This window comes from Ruditapes philippinarum, unplaced genomic scaffold (assembly GCF_026571515.1).
Source record: "Ruditapes philippinarum isolate M1 unplaced genomic scaffold, ASM2657151v2 ctg1516_1_1_1_1, whole genome shotgun sequence".
Taxonomy (NCBI): domain Eukaryota; kingdom Metazoa; phylum Mollusca; class Bivalvia; order Venerida; family Veneridae; genus Ruditapes; species Ruditapes philippinarum.
In genome coordinates, this window is record NW_026867184.1 from 290,146 (window position 1) to 311,255 (window position 21,110).

Here is a 21,110-nt window from a genome sequence, read left to right on the forward strand (position 1 = left end):
CACAAAAAAGATTCAAGGAAGCGCCTGGGTATAATTCAATTTTAAGAACCACCTTTTTTAAAGCTAGCTCTTGCCTGGTACACAACAGAGCTACCTACCTCTTTTTAAGTATACAATAAATCACTTTATCTCTTTATCCCAGCTAGAGTTCAATGTTAACAAAAGTAAAGTGTTGTCATATTTTGTAATTTTAGTAAGCTCTGCATCAGATATTGAAAATCGAAGAATGCTATATGATGTTGATTTGATTAAAGTGTCCAGGAAAAGTAAAGTTGTAAAATTTATGTTTTAACTCTAGTTGTGATAGAGTTCCCATTTTGTGAATTTAGCTTTTAAGTGTACCATGCCACTTAGTTCTTCAAATCTTCTCAGTTCTGCCAATGCCCTCTGCCTCTTAACAACATGCACATACTGAGAGAAAGACTGTTGGCTGCTATCAACAACATTGTACATGACATAAAAACTCCATTTAAGATCTGTACAAAAGTATTTGCTACATTTTGACATTTTTCATTGGTACAAAGTGGCTTTGCTACCAAGGCAAAATCAATGACATTTCTACTTTTAAGAAATTTTTATTCAGTTTACACTATTTCCTATTTCAATTCTTAAAATGAACATAATAATATACATGTAACTACGTTTTTTATTTCTCCAATTTTAATACATGGTTATGATCCCTTAATGATATCATATATATACTTATAAAACAACTTTAAATATATATTTAATTTGATATTTGAAATATATATACATTGCACATGTAAAACAAGCAATTATCATAGTATTGCAAGCAATCCATAAGTCCCCTACCGGATAGAACCCCATCAGCATTCTGAAGGGCCATTGGCCATTCACTAATGTGTAAATTTTTCTCTATTTTAAGTAAATTTGTTGGAAATGTTCTTTAAAAGTGATCACAGGAAAAAGTTTTTATGAACAGACAGACAGACGGACTGAAGGACACTCTAAAGTTAATATTTGAAACATCCCTGTTACCAAAATATAACATTTTAAAAAGCAAAATTCTTAAAGAGGAGATAACTCTGGAATTAAAGATGCAATTTCATAAAAAGTTTCAGCTCTTTTTGACTAATCACAAATATTGTTATATTTGCCATGTTTTAAGCCTATTTGTTGCCAAGGCAACCAATATTTTTTCAAAATAGGAAGAACAGATAAGACATGCATAATCTCAAGACTGCCATCTACCCATATGTCAAGTTTCATAAAAATATTTCCAGTACTTTTTGAGTTATCACTGGATTCAGTTTATGTGTAAAATTTGCCATATTTTCAGTCTATGTGTTGCCATAGCAACCAGAATTTTCAACATAGGAAGAAAAGAAAAAGACGTGTATAATCTCCAGACTGCCATCTACACATATTACAAGTTTCATAAAAATATTTCTATTACTTTTTGCGTTAACACTGGATCCAGTTTATGTGTAAAATTTGCCATATTTTCAGCCTATTTGTTGCCATAGCAACCAGAATTTTCAACATAGGAAGAAAAGAAAAAGACGTGCATAATCTCCATACTGCCATCTATCCATATATCAAGTTTCATAAAAATATTTTCAGTACTTTTCAAGTTATCGCGGGATCCAGTTTTGTGGACGGACGGACTGACGGACGGACAGACAGACGGACGGACAGACGGACGGACGGACAGACGGACGGAGGGTAAACCTAAAGTCCCCTCCGGTAAACCGGTAGGGGACTAAAAAAAGAAATTTCTGTAAAATATAAGTTAAATAAAAATAAATTTCATTTAACATTTTTAAATGTGGAAAATAATAAAGTAGAAAAATATTAAGTTCACAAAGCTATTACCTTGATATAATTATGTTTACAACACAAATGGGAAAGTCCTGTATCATTTAAATAAATTATTTCACTGGACTACTTTCTCAAGAAAAATGAATTTTACTCACTTAATTCATACTGGTGACATGCCCTTTTTACTCGGTTGCAAAGTCATTTCTAAACTTGAATCAAGATAAACATTTCCCTTATAAGGTCATAAAGCATTTTAAAACTTAAACATACCTGGCAAAGAGCTTAAAACCATATTTAGAGTACCGTAGTTTATCAAATTACTGCACCGTCAATACTAAATACAAAATTTGAATGCAATTTGTTTAACCTCTAAACTAGCCTACTCTAAACAAACAAATTTTGTATAATTGACTTGTTTTACTTAAGTTAAGCAGCCAATAGAATTGAGTGTAATCCAAAACAACATGAGATTTAATTTTAGTCAATCACTGCTTAAATAACTTTCCTGTTTTTTTTTCTCAAGTTCTAAAATAAGACAATGAACTATTTTCAGGTACCAAAGTCCCAAGACATTGAGAAGTAATCCTGCAAAAAACTTAATATACCCCTAGAGCATATCTGTGAAGTATTCCAGAAAAAAAGATACCCAAAGCTCTTTAATCTGAAGTATTCCCGACATAAAATACCCCCAACAAGTTAACATCTGTATGCAGTATTCAAGACACAAAAGACCTTCAGAACTTCCTTTTAAAATAGTTTGCAGACAAAAAAAAACACCTACAGCTTCTCTTCACAGTTTTCAAGACACACAGAAAAAAAAGCAACAAATAAAAAAGCTATTCTGTGCTATATTCCAAACTTACAATTTCAACATCTTAATTAAGACAAACCAAATGTCCAGCTAAAGCTGGCTTTTTAATTAAAATTGCTAAAAATTCAATGACAGCCTTAAAGGCCCATTATGACTCAGAAATATTTTTATTCTATTTCTCAAAAGCTTTCATATGACAAATAATTTAAATTTCAGTGCCTTCTTACCCAGGTGATAAACATTTATCTTCTCTACTGTTTGCCCTTACTGAAGAAGGTAAAAAATATTCTTTTCTAAGCATAATCAAACATAATGTGCCTTTAATATTTCAGACATGATTTTTATCAGGATGACTGGCATTCAACTACAGGAGTCCAAAAGGGTAAAAATGTTTCAAGTTAAATTGAACTGCAGATATTGTTCAAAGGTGTATTTATTACATGAAATACCTATCACAGCTTGAGCGGAGTTGTTACTGTAGAAAATGAATCTTCTATGACTCATTAATTTCAAATCTAATCAAAGTTTTAACAAAACTACACCTATTTTTGTGGTAAAATAAGTCTGATTAATGCTGTTTCCTGATTTATCAATAAAACTCTTGTTAATTATTAAAATTCATGGCAAAGCAGTCTGAATGAAAGTTAAAATTATAATTATGTAAGCTACACCTTAAATATTTAACAAAATTCAATATTTCATTTCTGATTGTTATTCCAAGCATATGAAATTTATTTCTATATACCTCCATTTATCTTTTAATTAATTTGTTTCTAACTTACAAACTAATCTAAATGTTTACTATTATACCCTGCCGAGCTAATTACAATTGTGGAACAAACATGACCTGCTTTGAATCAGGAACTGTTCTCTGTCAGTGCAAGATATTTTAAGACAGCAAAAATTAAGCGATGATCACTCTTCAGTGTACCCAGACTGAAAGTTGTTTGGGCTAGCCTTATATTCTATACCAGGGATTTTTTCAGGATTTTGGGAATATGACCCATCATTTACCCATGGAATTGGGAATTTCAGCGGTGTTTTGTTAAAAATTGGGAAAAAATGCATGACTGAAATTTTGCATAAATAGATGCAAACAATTACTGTCTATGATTGCATCTTCAAACATTTAAGCACTATTACAGTGAAGAAGCCCTTATTTACAGTGAAGAAGCCCTTATTTGCAAAGATTTTAGAATTTTTATGCCCCCATTTCGAAGAAAAGGGGGTATATTGCTTTGCACTTGTCGGTCCGTCGGTCCGTCGGTCTGTCGGTCCGTCGGTCCGTCGGTCCGTAGACCAAATGGTTTCCGAGTGATAACTAAAGAACCCTTAGGCCTAGGAACTTCAAACTTGGTATGGTGATTGGTCATGACCAGTAGATGACCCCTATTGATTTTGGGGTCAAGGGGTCAAAGGTCAAGGTCACATTGACCTTGTAAGCAAAAACGGTTTCCGATCAATAACTAAAGAACCTTAAGGCCTAGGAACTTCAAACTTGGTATGGTGATTGATCATGATCAGTAGATGACCCCTATTGATTTTGGGGTCAAGGGGTCAAAGGTCAAGGTCACATTGACCTTGTAAGGAAAAACAGTTTCCGATCAATAACTAAAGAACCTTAAGGCCTAGGAACTTCAAACTTGGTATGGTGATTGGTCATGATCAGTAAATGACCCCTATTGATTTTGGGGTTAAGGGGTCAAAGGTCAAGGTCACATAGACCTTGTAAGGAAAAACGGTTTCCGATCAATAACTAAAGAACCTTAAGGCCTAGGAACTTCAAACTTGGTATGGTGATTGGTCATGATCAGTAGATGACCCCTATTGATTTTGGGGTTAAGGGGTCAAAGGTCAAGGTCACATTGACCTCTTGGGTAAAAACAGTTGCCGATCAATAACAAAAGAAACCCTTAGGCCTAGGGACTTCAAACTTGATATGGTGATTGGTCATGATCAGGAGATGACCCCTATTGATTTTGGGGTCAAGGGTCAAAGGTCAAAGGTCACATTGACCTCTTAGGTAAAAACGGTTTCTGATCAATAACTTAAGAACCCTTAGGCCTAGGAACTTCAAACTTGGTATGGTGATTGGTCATGACCAGCAGATGACCCCTATTGATATTGGGGTTAAGGGTCAAAGGGCAAGGTCACATTGACCTTGTAGTAAAAATGCTTTCCAATCAATAACTTAAGAACCCTTAGGCCTAGGAACTTCAAACTTGGTATGGTGATTGGTCATGACCAGCAGATGACCTTTTGATTTTGGGGTCAAGGGGTCAAAGGTCAAGGTCACATTGACCTTGTAGGTAAAAACGGTTTCCGATCAATTAACTAAAAACGCTAAGGCCTAGGAACGTCAAACTTTGTATGATGATTGGTCGTGACCACCGGATGACCCCTATTGAGTTTTGGGTCAAGGGGTCAAAGGTCAAGGTCACATTAGCCTTGTAAGTAAAAACGGTTTCTGATCAATAACTTACGAACGCTTAGGCCTAGGAACTTCAAACTTGGCATGGTGATTTGTCATGACCAGCAGATAACCCCTATTGATTTTGGGATCAAGGGGTCAAAGGTCAAGGTCACATTGACATTGTAAGTTAAAACGGTTTCTGATCAATAACTAAAGAACGCTTCGGCCTAGGAACTTCAAACTTGGCATGTCGATTGGTCATGAGCAGCAGATGACCCCTATTGATTTTGGGGTCAAAGGTCAAGGTCACATTGACCTTGTATGTTAAAACGGTTTCCGATCAATAACTAAAGAACCCTTAGGCCTAGGAACTTCAAACTTGGTATGGTGATTGGTCATGACCAGCAGATGACCTATTGATTTTGGGGTCAAGTGGTCAAAGGTCAAAGTCACATTGACCTTGTAGGTAAAAACGGTTTCTGATCAATTAACTAAAAACGCTTAGGCCTAGGAACTTCAAACTTTGTATGATGATTGGTCATGACCAGCAGATGACCCCTATTGAGTTTTGGGTCAAGGGGTCAAAGGTTAAGGTCATGACCAGTAGATACTTGATAACCCTTATTAATTGTTTGATCACTGGGTCAGAAGTTATGCATAATAACCTTATCACATGACTAATTGGCTGCTGATAGGGGGCATACATGTTTTACAAACATATCTTGTTATTTAATATTTTTATTTTGTAACTTTTAATTGGGAATTTTTTCCTGTGGATTGGGAAAATAATATACTATTTTCGATTGGGAATATGACCCAATAACGGCTATAAAATAAGCCAAAAGAAATCCCTGTATACAAGTGGCTTAAATTATGATTGTGTGGGCTAGCCTTATATTCTATACTAGTGTCTTAAATTATGATTGTGTGAGCTAGCCTTATATTCTAAACTAGCGTCTTAAATTATGATTGTGTGGGCTAGCCTTATATTCTATACTAGCGTCTTAAATTATGATTGTGTGGGCTATCCTCATATTCCATACTAGTGGCTTAAATTATGATTGTGTGGGCTAGCCTTTTATTCTATACTAGTGGCTTTGATTATGATTGTGTGGGCTAGCCTTATATTCCATACTAGTGGCTTTAATTATGATTGTGTTGGCTAGCCTTATATTCTATACTAGTGGCTTTAATTATGATTGTGTGGGCAAGTCTTATATTCTATACTAGTGGCTTTAATTATGATTGTGTTGGCTAGCCTTATATTCTATACTAGTGTCTTAAATTATGATTGTGTGGGCTAGCCTTATATTCTATACTAGTGTCTTAATTTATGATTGTGTGGGCTAGCCTTATATTCTATACTACTGGCTTTAATTATGATTGTGTTGGCTAGTCTTATATTCTATACTAGTGGCTTTAATTATGATTGTGTGAGCTAGCCTTATATTCTATACTAGTGTCTTAAATTATGATTGTGTGGGCAAGTCTTATATTCTAAACTAGCTTCTTACATGTAAATTATGATTGTGTGGGCTAGCCTTTTATTCTATACTAGTGGCTTTAATTATGATTGTGTGGGCTAGCCTTATATTCTATACTAGTGGCTTTAATTATGATTGTGTGAGCTAGCCTTATATTCTATACTAGTGACTTAAATTATGATTGTGTGGGCTAGCCTTATATTCTATACTAGTGGCTTTAATTATGATTGTGTTGGCTAGCCTTATATTCTATACTAGTGTCTTAAATTATGATTGTGTGGGCTAGCCTTATATTCTATACTAGTGGCTTTAATTATGATTGTGTGGGCTAGTCTTATATTCTATACTAGTGGCTTAAATTATGATTGTGTGGGCTAGCCTTATACTCTATACTAGTGGCTTAAATTATGATTGTGTGGGCTAGCCTTATATTCTATACTAGTGGCTTTAATTATGATTGTGTGGGCTAGTCTTATATTCTATACTAGTGCTTTAAATTATGATTGTGTTGGCTAGTCTTATATTATATACTAGTGTCTTAAATTATGATTGTGTGGGCAAGCCTTATATTCTATACTAGTGGCTTTAAATTATGATTGTGTGGGCTAGCCTTATATTCTATACTAGTGGCTTTAATTATGATTTGTGTTGGCTAGTCTTATATTCTATACTAGTGGCTTAAATTATGATTGTGTTGGCTAGTCTTATATTCTATACTAGTGGCTTAAATTATGATTGTGTGAGCTAGCCTTATATTCCATACTAGCATCTTAAATTATGATTGTGTGGGCTAACCTTATATTCTATACTAGCGTCTTAAATTATGATTGTGTGGGCTAGCCTTATATTCCATACTAGTGTCTTAAATTATGATTGTGTAGGCTAGTCTTATATTCTATACTAGCGTCTTTAAATTATGATTGTGTTGGCTAGCCTTTTATTCTATACTAGTGGCTTAAATTATGATTGTGTGGGCTAGTCTTATATTCTATACTAGCGTCTTTAATTATGATTGTGTTGGCTAGCCTTATATTCTATACTAGTGGCTTAAATTATGATTGTGTGGGCTAGCCTTATATTCTATACTAGTGTCTTAAATTATGATTGTGTGGGCTAGCCTTATATTCTATACTAGTGTCTTAAATTATGATTGTGTGAGCTAGCCTTATATTCTATACTAGTGACTTAAATTATGATTGTGTGGCTAGCCTTATATTCTATACTAGTGTCTTAAATTATGATTGTGTGGGCTAGCCTTATATTCTATACTAGTGTCTTAAATTATGATTGTGTGGGCTAGCCTTATATTCTATACTAGTGTCTTAAATTATGATTGTGTAGGCTAGTCTTATATTCTATATTTGCATCTTAAATTATGATTGTGTGGGCTAGCCTTATATTCTATACTAGTGGCTTTTATTATGATTGTGTGGGCTAGTCTTATATTCTATACTAGTGACTTAAATTATGATTGTGTAGGCTAGTCTTATATTCTATATTTGCATCTTAAATTATGATTGTGTGGGCTAGCCTTATATTCTATACTAGTGGCTTAAATTATGATTGTGTGGGCTAGCCTTATATTCTATACTAGTGTCTTAAATTATGATTGTGTAGGCTAGTCTTATATTCTATATTTGCATCTTAAATTATGATTGTGTGGGCTAGCCTTATATTCTATACTAGTGGCTTTTATTATGATTGTGTGGGCTAGTCTTATATTCTATACTAGTGTCTTAAATTATGATTGTGTAGGCTAGTCTTTTATTCTATATTTGCATCTTAAATTATGATTGTGTGGGCTAGCCTTATATTCTATACTAGTGACTTAAATTATGATTGTGTGGGCTAGCCTTATATTCTATACTACAGGGCCGGCAAAATCTCAGAAAATTGTACTTGTCCAGGGACAAGTAACCTAAGAAATTTACTTGTCCATACTCAATGTTCACTTGTCCGTATTTATATTTAATATTTACTGCAAATGTCAATAAAGAAGAGCAATCTGATTATGAACTTTCTTTCAATTTTATTAAACATTCTATGCCATATGTTTAATAATATTATATATCATGATTATAATATAATATATTTATAAAATGTTAACGGCAGTAGATTAAAGTAGGACGACAGTGATGGACAAATTGTGTATATTTTACTGGAAGGAGCATTGGTCTTTTGCCAGCACTTTTTCAGTTTTCCTTGCACCCAAATTGCTTTAAAATATTGTCTTCATTTTTTTGCACTCTGGTACCATTTCTTATTTATTCACTCCTTATTCTATTCATCTATATAATATTCATTTGAATCCTGTTAAAAAATAATATGTACTCTTGAGTTAGATTTGTCAAATTGAAAACATCTGGCTTTTTTTAACGATATAATTATGATTGCCACAGAATGTAATATCATATACGTATATACGCTTGGTTGCAGCAGATGAATTGTGAAAATTTTGACATCATTACCATCGGCGACGATGAAACTGACATGTATACATTAACACCAGTATTAGACATTCAAAAACAAAGGCATTTTCACAAGAAATCTTTACATAAAATAAATTATAAAATGACTTTGTCCACATAAATTCAAGCAGTCAAACTGCCGATATGAGCGTAAATATTCCCGAATGACCTAATATACAGGTAGATCAATGTATTTAATTTTCATAAATAACACAGCGGTATTTTAAAGACAATTGTTGCGGGATTGATGCTGTGTCTGCTATCTAAACAATAAATGCGCTTGAAAAGACCACAGCTTCCAATTCAATTTCATGGCAGAACCCCGTTGCTACCGAAAATATTTGATTGCAGAGGCTAAGTCGGCAGACATAAACCAAAACAAACCCTCAATCATGTACCCTCAATAATTAGTTAATTGCAGTAAATGCAGTAACTGCATGACGTAAGGAAAACCCCAAGCTTGGTTGGTCGCTATTTATGTAAACACTTAAAATAGTAACACCCTAATATGCACGGAATGCCTTCATGAATGACACCACACTTCACACGCTAGTCTGGAGTTCCTTCCCCTCTCGCTACGCAAAGAATACTTGTTAGATGCCGGGAACCAGAATATTCACACGCTAGTTTTCGTATTAAATGTGTGATTTTCCTTCTGATTTAGATCTATTAAAAAAGAACTAGATTTTTTTCTTCAGAATTCCTCTTTTAGCCGCCGAAATTTACTTGTCCACGGACAAGTAAACTGCAGAATTTTACTTGCCCGGACCTACAATTTTACGACTCGGGCAACTCGGACAATTGATTTTGCCAGCCCTGTACTAGCGTCTTATATTATGATTGTGTGGGCTAGCCTTATATTCTATACTAGTGGCTAAAATTATGATTATGTCGGTTAGTCTTATATTCTATACTAGTGTCTTAAATTAGGATTGTGTTGGCTAGCCTTATATTCTATACTAGTGGCTTTAATTATGATTGTGTGGGCTAGCCTTATATTCTATACTAGTGGCTTTAATTATGATTGTGTTGGCTAGTCTTATATTCTATACTAGTGTCTTAAATCATGATTGTGTGGGCTAGCCTTATATTCTATACTAGTGGCTAAAATTATGATTGTGTCGGCTAGTCTTATATTCTATACTAGTGGTCTTAAATTAGGATTGTGTTGGCTAGCCTTATATTCTATACTAGTGGCTTTAATTATGATTGTGTGGGCTAGCCTTATATTCTATACTAGTGGCTTTAATTATGATTGTGTTTGGCTAGTCTTATATTCTATACTAGTGTCTTAAATTATGGATTGTAATGGCTAGCCTTATAGTCTATACTAGTGTCTTAAATTATGATTGTGTTGGCTAGTCTTATATTCTATACTAGTGTCTTAAATTATGATTGTGTTGGCTAGCCTTATATTCTATACTAGTGGCTTTAATTATGATTGTGTGGGCTAGCCTTATATTCTATACTAGTGGCTTTAATTATGATTGTGTGAGCTAGCCTTATATTCTATACTAGTGACTTTTAAATTATGATTGTGTGGGCAAGTCTTATATTCTAAACTAGCTTCTTAATGTAAAATTATGATTGTGTGGGCTAGCCTTTTATTCTATACTAGTGGCTTTAATTATGATTGTGTGAGCTAGCCTTATATTCTATACTAGTGCTTTAATTATGATTGTGTGAAGCTAGCCTTATATTCTATACTAGTGGACTTAAATTAATGATTGTGTGGGCAAAGTCTTATATTCTATACTAGCTTCTTACCATGTAAATTATGATTGTGGTGGGCTAGCCTTATATTCTATACTAGTGGCTTAAATTATGATTGTGTGGGCTAATCTTTTATTCTTTTTACTAGTGGGTTTAATTATGATTGTGTGGGCTAGCCTTATACTCTTACTAGTGGCTTTAAAATTATATTGTGTGGGCTAGTCTTATATTCTATACTAGTGCTTAAAAATTATGATTGTGTGGGCTACCTTATACTCCTATACTAGTGCTTAAATTATGATTGTGTGGGCTAGCCCTTATTTCTATACTATGGCTTTTAATTATGATTGTGGTGGGCTAGTCTTATATTCTATACTAGTGGGCAGGCCTCGACATTAGCGGTGGTCCGAGACCACTTGCATTTGGCAAGGACCACCTAATTTTTTAAAACCCACTGGTCCGTTCAGACCACTTGAAAATTTTTCTGGTTTTAATTTCAAAAACTCATTTTGGGAAAAAAAGGCGAATTTTGGTAAAAAAAAATTAAAAATAAATTTTTTTAAAAAACTATGTCCGAAGTACAAAGTATATGGTTTATTTGTGATTTAAAAAATTAAATTAAAAAAATTTCAAATTTAAAATGGGTTGTATAATTAAAAGCATCGTCTATAACCACGGCCGGAAAACCCTTAACAAAAAATGTTTTTTTAATTTTTATCAACCAGTGATATCCGAAAAGGGTTGGTAATTATAGATATTGGGCTTTTTTAAAAAAAAATTTAAAATTTTTTTAAAAAAAAACTTGAAAAAAAAAAAGGGAAAAACAAAGGGAAAAAGGGGAATGGAAAAAAATTTAAAAAAAAAAATTCTAATTTCCTTAAATTTAAACTTTATTTTTTTCTGTTTAACATTAAAATCGTTTTTTCTTAAAAAAGTTTTAAAAAAAATTTTAAAAAAGGTTTTTAAAAAAACCCAATGTTAAAAAAAGAAAAATCAAGCCCAAAAAAGGGAAAAGGGAAAATAAAAATTTTGTTTTTAAAAAAAATCTTTCGGGGGAAAAAAAAAGAAAGTTTTAGTAAATTTAAAAACGGGGTTGTCCAAATTAAGGTTTAAAAATTTAGAAATTTCCTTTTTTAAAAGACAAAAAAAATAAAAAAAATTTTAAATTCCATTAAAAAAAAATTTAAAAACTAAAAAAGATAAAAAATAATTTTTTAAAAAATTGGGTTAAAGAAAAAGTACAAAAAAAACAGCAAAAAAAGAAAAAATTTAAATTAAAAATAAAAAAAAACAACAACACAAAATTGTTTCACTAAATTTCCCCAACTTGGGGTTGAAAAAGGGGGAAAAAACAAAAAAATTTAAAAAAATTAAAAAAAAATTAACATAAATAAAAAAAGCTCTGTTTGTTTTTTTGACTGGGAAAAATTAAAAAAAAAATTAAAAAAAAATAACTTCATTAAAAAAAAACCCAAATGAAATTTTTCTTAAACCCTTTTTTGATTTGAAAAGAAAAAAAATATAAAACAAAAAAAATCTTTTTCTTAAATGTTTAATAAAAAAACATCTTTCATAAAGTTTTAAAAAAATTTTTTTCTACATTTTTCAAAAAATTTAAAAAAAAAAACAAAAATAATGATTAAAATGAAACCCCCTGCTTCTGGGAAAAAGGAAACCCCCTAAAAATTTTTTAAAAACTAGTGGGGCCGGGCCTACCACCTGCAAAAACAGTTTTTGTGTCAAAACCCGTAAAAGGGGTTAAAAAAAATGAAAATTTTGTGGGGCAAAACCTTTATTCTAAAAACTAGTGGGTTAAAAATTTTGAATTTGTGGGCTAATCCTTTTTATTCTTTACTGTGGCAAAAAATTAAAAAGATTGTGTGAGCTACCTTTAAAATTCAAAAAAAAACTTAAAATTTAAATTTAATTTTTGTTTGTGTGGGCCCAGTGACTTTAAAATTTTTGAAATTTTTTAAAACAACCCTTAAAAATTCTTTTTTAGGGTTGAAAGGGCAATGTCGGCCTGGGTTTTTATAAAAAGGTAAAAAAAATATGATTGCACTAGGATGCCAGACTTATAAAAACAGGTGGTATAAAAAAAATTTAATGTGTGAGATAAGCCCGAAATCTTCACTGGTAAAAATGATTGTGTGTGGCTAAAAATGTCTTTCAGGGGTTTTATATAATAAATGGAGGTTTTGATTTTGAAATTAAAGAAAAAGTGTGGCTAGCCTGATTTCTGGTGATTTAGTGGAATAATTCTGGCTTTCCCGGTGGGGGTTTTTTAAACTTTTATTGTTGGGGTTCCCAAAATAAGTAAAATTAAATTTGGGCACCCAAAAAATGGGCTGGGCACGACTTAAGGGGGGCTTACCCTGAAATTTTGGGCAAGGGCCCCCTCTATTAAAAATAAATTTGCATAGTTTTAGAAAGTCTTACTCTAGAAAAAGGGGAGCTTTAAAACAAATTTAAAACCTAAAAGAAAAAAAAAAAGGCAAAAAATCCAAAAAAAATTTAAATATCTAAACACAAACAAAAAATTTTAAAAAAAAATTTGGGTTAAAAAAATTTCTTACAATTTTTTGTCAAAAAAAGAAAAAGGTTTTAAAGGGCAATAAAAAATTCCCCCTTTCTGTTTTAAAAAAAATTGTTTTAAAAAAAAAGCCAAATTGTCACCCTTTTGCCCTCAAAAATTTTCAAATAAAAAATACAAAAAAACTTTTAATTTAAAATTTACTCAAAACCTTACAGCACAAAAAATCTCTAAACAAAAAACTTTCCTAAAAACTCAAAATTTTTGCAGAAAAAAAATTTTTCAAAAACGAAAAAAGTCAAAAAATTTTTCAAAAATTAAAAATTTTGAAAAAAAAAAAAAACTATATTTTACTTTAATTTTAAAAATTAAAAAAACTAAATTAAAATTGTTGTGTTTAAAAGAAAAAAAATTAAAAAAAAAATTAATTTGGTAACAAAAAAAAAAAAAAGTAAAAAAAAAAAAAAAAAAAAATTTAAAACAAAAATAAAAAAAAAAACTGTTTACAATTTTGCAAAAAAGTTTGCTTGGCAGGAAAAAATAAAATTTTTCCAATTAAAAAATTTAAATTTAAAAAGAGCTAATTTCACCAAAAAAAATTTTCCCCTTGGTTTCAAAAATTTTCTTCTGCCTAAAAGAAACATTTTAAAAAAAAAGGTAGCCAAAATTTCCTTTGAAAAAATGGTTTTCAAAAAATGAAAAAAACTACGGGGAAAAAAAAAAAAAAAAAAAAAAAAAAAAAAAAAAAGGAAAAAAAAAAAAAAAAAATAAAAAAAAGAAAAAAAAAATGATTAAAAAAAAGTTTTTTTTACAAATTTCCTTTTTAAAAAACCCAAAAAGAGCTCAAAAAAATAAAAATTTTTAAAAAATTTCCCCATTTTAATCAAAAAAAATTTTGGAAAAACCCTTTGGCACAAGGAACTTTCTGGAAATGAAGATGACTGTAAAAAAAAAAATTAAAAAGAAAAAAAAATAAAAAAAATTAATTTTAATTTTCTTTAAAAAAAAAAAAGTGGAAAAAAAAAATTTCACTCAAAATAAAAATGGAAAAAACAAAAAAAACAAAAATAAAAAAATTGTGTGGGGAGAAATTGGTCCATTTTAAAAACAATTTTTTAAAAGGTTGGGGGTTGCACAAATTTTTGGGAAAGGGAAAAATTATAAATTTCAAAAACAAAAGGTTTTTAAGCTTAAAAATGGGAAAAATGACTTTGTTCTTTGGGAAAACGAAAGACCATTCTATTAGTAAGCCCGAAATATTTTGGGAATATTCAGATAGCATGCATATAACTGTTGTCCAGAACTATGAGCAAACGACAGGTTATTTTTGAGGTGATGAAAATAACAATAAGCCAGGATCTTTTACACAATTGAGTATTTTATTTTTCTAAAATGGGTTTTGATATACATTTAAATAATCAATTGTGTACTTTGTAAAATTAATTACATAAATACGCAACTACACACCTTATCTATTGCTCTGTTACTGAATTTAAGTGTCAAGGGAGCTTTTGATGTACCTAGTGCACCCAATGGCAGTATCATATTAGTCCAAAACACAATATCCCAACACATTACTACCTTAATTAGAATTGGTTTCCACAGCTAAATAACTAGGCACGGATATATCAGAAAACCTGATAAGGGATGCCCACATAAAAAAAAGACATCCAAAAAAAGGGAAACCAAAAAAATTAGGATTTCCTAACCCCCGAAATAAAAATTTAAAACCCAAAACCATTAATTCTGTTGTTTACCAAGGGCATTTAAAAAACCCAACTTTTAAAAAAATGGGTTTTAAAGTTTAGACCATACTTTTCCCCAAAATACAAAAAAAGATTTAAATTGTTTCATGTCCCCAAAAAAGAAAACCAGGGAAAACAAAAAAAATTCCCCTTGTCTGCTAAAATTTTCAAAAAATAAAAAGAAAAGAAAAAGCAGGGCCCAAAAACAAAAATGGGAAAAAGAATGCGGGTCTGGGAAAGGAAAAAGAAAAGGGAAAATTTTTTCGATTAAAAAGGGAAACTTGAAAATTTTTATTTAAATTTTAATTTGGGTTTTACTTTTAACCAACGCAAAAACTCCGGAACAAATTTTGTGTTTTAGTTTTATATATAAAATTGCACACTTATCGCAAATTAAAAAATTGGACACAGGAATAACTGGAACTGCACGACAATGCTCTATAAAGGGCGTGATTTATACATATGATAACCTAAAACACAAGCTTTGTTTCCAATTTTGGTATGTTAAATTTGTGTAAACAAACTGATTATTTATAGTGGTAAATTGCACCGGCAAGGTTCTATTGCATCGAAGACAATTATTTTTAAAAATTGTGCTCAAAATGCAGGACGAGTAGCTCTAAAAAAATTTTTGATCCCCGAGACTGAGAGCAGCACGAAGATGGTAAGCTTACACGATGGATCAAACTAGATTATGACACAGAGCTATACTTAAATAAAGAGGAAGCCATGACGTCATACACTTAAAATCTGTACCACAATTAATAACCATGCAAGTTCACATTTTTTGTGATATTTCCCCGAAACCATATTCTTCATCTTGAAATTGCAAAGAAATTAAATTGAAAATTTCTATAATTAATTTTGTGTGTGTATGTGTGTGTGTGCTAATACGCTAAAATTGGAGGAAATTATATTAAAATGGAAACTGATCATGACCAACAAACAACATAAACATTCATTTTCACAAATTAAGATGGCGGAAAACGACCATCTTCAAGGGCTTATTTATCTCGTGCAAAGGATTGTGGGTCTGGCCGTGAAAATATTCTATTTTGGAAGCTTCTGATCCCTTTGTATATAAGTCTCTGACTATGGTCAGATTTTCTGCATTTTGAACAAGCTTCACTCTCTTAATCTTCGAAAACTAGAACTCAGATGTATAGATGCTAGGTTATCCCTTTTCTACTAGACTGCTTCCAAATAGAAGGATATGCAACACCCCTCTTTCGAACATCACATCATGGCCATCCCCTGTGTTATAGGTTATTAACCGCAATTTACAGGGTTGTCATTAAGAATTTTTTGAGGGGGCTGGAATATAATTTGAGGAGGCCAGAGTGGGAAACATAAAAGTTTCAGGGAGGTCTGGGGGCCTGAAAAAAACATATGTAATGTATATCTAAAGTGTTAGCTAAATGATTAATAGAGATCAAAAGATAATGATTTTTGAAGTATATTTGTGATTAATTTTGTTAATCAAAAAGTTTTTGCATTTGTCAACTGTCTTATAAATTAAAGATTAAGTGTCTTAATTTAGGTGTATTTATTGTTACACCTTGAAAAATCATTTATCTAAATAGCTATTGATAGATCTATAATGGATTATCAATTAAAGATTAAAATGTCATAATTGTTTGTGTGCCATTAAATCACGGATTTATATTACAGGGATCGGACACTCCCAGTTAACCCTATATAAATGCTTAAATATCTTGTCGTGCACCCAAAGGTACATCGATCGATAATTTACCGGCGCGAAGCGTAAATGCCCGTTCGCAACGGATACCTACTTTACAAAATGCCATATAGCTTTTTCATTTATTATCCGATTTTGGAAATTTAAAGTTTATTTTGAAGAAAAATACTTGGTTAATTCAAATATCTAATTTATTTTTTAAAGGTACAGTTTATCTGTCCGCAACGGCGGTTAAAAAATTAACTTGACGAAATCCGCGGTAAATTTACATTTTTTTTATATAAAAAGCAGGTATTTGAAATTTATTATTACGGTACCATAATACTTTCAGTTTCAAAACAAAAAAGAAGCCAATGTAAGTTATTCACAGATGATCAAAGATGCAATATTTAAGATTTGTTGGGTTATGTAGTCAAATTTATTAACGCACAATTGTTTTACGGGTAATGTATTGCGGCCTTTACACGTGAAGAAAATTTATTCATTTTTTAGTACAAAATATTGCTGAGATTGTCAATATTGCCATATTCATAGAATATTTAAATTTCATTCATCATTTATATCATTATTATTTTTTTGTAACTCTGTTTTCAAATGTCGGTGCAGTGAAGTAGACAATCATCGTAACAGTAAAGTTCTCTCGTGTGGCTGTCTCGATTTCCGGCCTTTTTAATGTCACTCGTATATTTTAATCCGTATATTTTAATTATTCTTTTTATTTGAATGCCTGTAGAAAGATATTTATTATACTTTTAAATGTAACGCTAGAAAAACAATAAAAATCTTTACAGTTTGAGTCAGTATTTTGCGAAATAAAAGTAACTGTTGATTATTTTTTACACATCGCTTAAATTTCTTTCAAGTTTAATTACTTTTGAAGGGGGGTAAGTGATAATTAAAAAACTTTATTTCCAAAATTTCATTACCAGGTTACATGTGATAATTGCAACACTCAATCTTCAAAAACAAATATAATTTGAATGTATATTTTGTATATGCGCGGTCTTTAACTACAGTTCATGGCATATGTGGTAAGAAAATGATTCTGAAGAGGATATATATATAAATACAATGTAAATCTATTTTCTTTATTAACATTTATAAATGAAATTGAAAATATACAACTAAATTTGTATAGTCCTTTCTCTGAAAAATGATGAAAATAAACATGTGATAAAAAAATCATTTGACGTGAATTGTTTAGGATATCTATGAAAAAATTATGTTTCAAAATAAAAAAATAATATTATAAAACAGCTGTTCTCTATGCCAATAAAAGTTTCTTCCTTGCCAATCTAATGAATTCATCTATATAGGAATGCTTGTCTAGAATGATCTGAAAATATATTTAATACACTTAATAGTAGAATATTTACTATATTTATACTAATATACAGGTAATCAAATAAAAAATGTACAAATCATTTGGAAATAATTCACAGAAATAAAGACACATTTCAAACATGAATTTCTTTAAAAGTTTTTTAGCAATCAAGAAACGTTTTTTTGCAATGCCATCATTAAACCATGTAAAAAATAATTATCTTATTCTGAATCGCGGTAATAATTCGTGCTTGAAGTAAAAGGGCGGCGAAGTCTAGAGAGTATGCCTAAACAATAGGCGAATATTTTTTAAATTAGGTACTTTTTAACTAAGCGTTGCAGCGTTCTATCAGCATATTTTCATATAATAATACTTTAGCGACACAAAATAATACTGTATCAATACATTCATATGTGTATAATTTTTCACAAAGCTGCAATAACACCACATACTCCGGTGAAAATCTGTCATATTTCGTACTCCGCACGTTCCGCCATCTCATTCTGTCCACCTTTATCCGATTCCGACGGGACTTTAAGCTAAACGAAAGTGTCCGATCCTTGTAATATAAATCCGTGCATTAACTCAATCAATATTTATGTGTTAGAACACAATTTTTAACGATTTTAAGTGTAAAAATTCCTTTTATACTTAAATAAAACTGTAATAAAAAGGGCCGAAACGTCTCGCTGAAAAGGGCCGAAACGTCTAGGGGTCGATTTTTGCACAGGGGCCGATTTGATTTGGGGCCGAAATGTCCTGTATGCATTCGGCAATTTTGTAATGCATTTCATGCATATAATGGCCACTAACAAAGTTTGCACTCTTACCCTATGCTACGACCGGATGTAAACAATACGTTCGCACAGGGCATGCGCGGTGGTTAAATCCCACCCATTTTATTCGATTAAATTCTAGAACAACCACTACTTTCGGTTTCAATTTTGCTGACAAGGAACAGTTTGAATCAACGTAAGCGTTAATTTTAATAGCAATGTCGAAAACTTTGCACTACACAGCGTAATTTTCATTACATATCCGGTATTATCACCGTCATAATAGTTTTTATTCCAGTCGGTCAAAATGACGGTACACATTTACATGTAAACAAACAGATTTAACTTCTTAGACAATTTAAATAAGGAATGGACACACGGTAAACTCTGTTGCAACGTAAAGTATATTCATAAACCTGTTTGAGAAAAATTGTCTCCGTGTTCAAATAAATTTCAAAAACGGGAAAAAAAGCAGTCTTTTACCGATACCCTGCAACAGAATCTTATTATTCTGACGAATTAAATTGACTTTATAACGCTCGTATACAATTATTGATTGATCGATTTTCATTATATTTATTTTGTAATACCTATCATTCAGTATGCAATCAAACAAAACCAAGTTTTCCTACATTCAAGGAAACTGTAAGTTAGGACGAGCTTTCAAAACGAACAGGTAGCAATTTCCAACACGCTTACCGAAACTTACCGTGGCTCATTTGCATAATTTATTCATAAACGCAGGAGCATAGAACTTTGTTAGTGATGGCCTTGGACATATTATTATGGAGCTTTTATTTTGTGGTTTTAAAATACCTTTGTACACTACTGTGTTATCCAAATAAAAAATCCAACATGTAGACTCTCTAAAATACAGACAAATGGAGCAATATTTGAATTTTGACAGGATTGCATACTGGTATAGACCTTTATACATATATTTCGTACAGCTATATACTACAAAACGGAATAGGGCCGACTATATATATATAAATATATATATAATTATGCGATTCAGAGTCAACTCGTCCCCTAGTCAACTCGACCTCTGGTCAACTCGTCACCTTTTTGGTCAACTCGTCCCTTGGACAACTCGTCCCCTGGTCAACTCGGCCCCAACTCGTCCCCTATATTCTATTAATATTTGTTTTTCATATATTTCATAAATTATTATAGACTGTTAAAATAATATATTATAAAATTACTGAATTGGACATATTTTGACGCTTTTTGTATGCGAATATTTGGAGTTTTTTTTATTTAATAATAAGTATATATATGCATAATTCTGATTAAATTACATACAGAAAAAAAAACACAAAGACGATCAATAGCAATAACATTTAATGTATAAAAACATGTTTCATATGCAATGATAAAATATACTCGTAATTTATACATTCAATATATTGACTTGTATTATACATACACCGTTCACATGCAGTCTATAATCCAACAATATGGAATTGTTGTGCTTGTGGTATTTTTAGTTTCAACTTTCGGCATTTTCTATATGGGTGGTTCCAATATTCCTACTTGAATAATGTTGAATCACCCTTAGGATATATGTTAGTATCTGTGATACGCAGGCTTCATAACCTCTGATCCCCTTTCAATATTCCATTTTATTTAGTTCTGCCCATTGTTTTCTCGTTTAGGGCACACGCTTTTTATTACTTGGGGACCATACGCCGCTTTTCATGGAATGGCACGGAAGTGTCACATTGAAGGTTCCATGATAACCGCCGTATGAACACATCTGCTGATGTTTCTAAATTCAAAATTTTACTGTTTCACGTTTAAATGTTGAAGAAAAGGCAAAACGAATATTGAGCTGATGTTGTGATGAATGTGTAGCCAGCTTCAAATCCCAGGTCGACATTCCAAGCAGAGACAAAACGAAGGACGAGTTGGATGTTGTGCTTTATAGTCAGCTTCACAACCCAGCTCGACATTTTAAAAAGAAACGAAACACGAATGTTTAATTGACACGGTCCTTCTATAATGAGATCAATACGCACCGACATAAAGTTTTTAGCACTTCTAATTTCTTTTAATCTGTCGTCAGTCTTTAATCCATTAAGTGAGTCGGTAAAAATCAAAGAGTTAAACCTAATTTTAGTTTTAATTATCATTAAAACTCCGATGAATTAAACATTAACTGAATTTTTGCAAACTTACCTGGTTAGTTTGACATCAAAGCTATGCACGTGCGCTTAGATAAAGATCATTAAAATTTAACGTAAAAAAGACGTTATTTTATTAATATTTCGATATATCAATCAAATTCATTATTAATTTTACATAAAAGAAATATTTAAAGACATTGATTTACAACATAAAAGTGACGAATAGATCGAAA

The 21,110-nt window shown here is 31.4% G+C and overlaps 1 protein-coding gene across 3 annotated transcripts in view; it reads right to left on the reverse strand.

The window, feature by feature from the left end:
- LOC132735198 (transcription initiation factor TFIID subunit 10-like) overlaps positions 1–21,110 on the reverse strand; it is a 52,590-nt gene that overhangs the window by 31,007 nt on the left and 473 nt on the right. Inside the window, exon 1 of one of the 3 annotated variants that reach the window (XM_060722131.1) lies at positions 1,938–1,998. The exons of 1 other annotated variant lie outside the window; for it this stretch is intronic. The gene's annotated coding sequence lies outside the window, so the exon portion shown is untranslated. Of the gene's footprint in view, positions 1–1,836; positions 1,859–1,937; positions 1,999–21,110 lie in introns of those variants that run through there. One more of the 3 variants, XM_060722132.1, reaches the window with a different exon arrangement.